This window comes from Morone saxatilis, unplaced genomic scaffold, assembly GCF_004916995.1.
Source record: "Morone saxatilis isolate NCDOM2014 unplaced genomic scaffold, NCSU_SB_2.0 Contig0, whole genome shotgun sequence".
NCBI lineage: Eukaryota > Metazoa > Chordata > Actinopteri > Moronidae > Morone > Morone saxatilis.
In genome coordinates, this window is record NW_023339650.1 from 12317203 (window position 1) to 12317729 (window position 527).

The 527-nt window shown below is 30.0% G+C and overlaps 1 protein-coding gene across 1 annotated transcript in view; it reads right to left on the reverse strand.

Annotated features, from left to right (window-relative positions):
• Window positions 1–527, reverse strand: part of hhatlb (hedgehog acyltransferase like, b) — an 8029-nt gene that overhangs the window by 6569 nt on the left and 933 nt on the right. The gene's annotated exons all lie outside the window — the stretch shown is intronic.

Below are 527 nucleotides of genomic sequence, written 5' to 3' on the forward strand. Positions count from 1 at the left end.
TGTCAGTGTTATATTGTTGGATCATTTTATTGATGCATTAGCGTGTAAGCATTACTTTAATATTGTAGTTGGTCAAAGTTGAGCTAATTTCATCTGCTTCATACACTGTTGGGTTGTTTAATCCATTACAATGCATCACTTCTTATAGACTGTTGTATTTTGTTTGTAAAAGTAATAAAAAAAGTACATTAAGGTACAAAGTTCAATATTTTCCTGTGAAATGTAGTAGAAGATTTAAGTACTCAAGTAAAGTCAATGTACAGCACAACTTGAGTAAATGTAACTTTCTACCACTGTCTTGTATTAGACCAACATTATTACACAACTTTAAATTGAACACTACTTTTACAAACATTTTAGAGCTTAGAGCTCACTGCCAACACTTTTTTAGTAAAGGTGTTTTAAGATTGGGGCATAAATACTAAAATACTAATATCTACTTGAATAAAAGTTGCAGTAATGTAAGATGCTCTTGTATTAAAATGTTTACTAAGTAGAAGTAAAACATAATTTCCAGGAGACAGGGT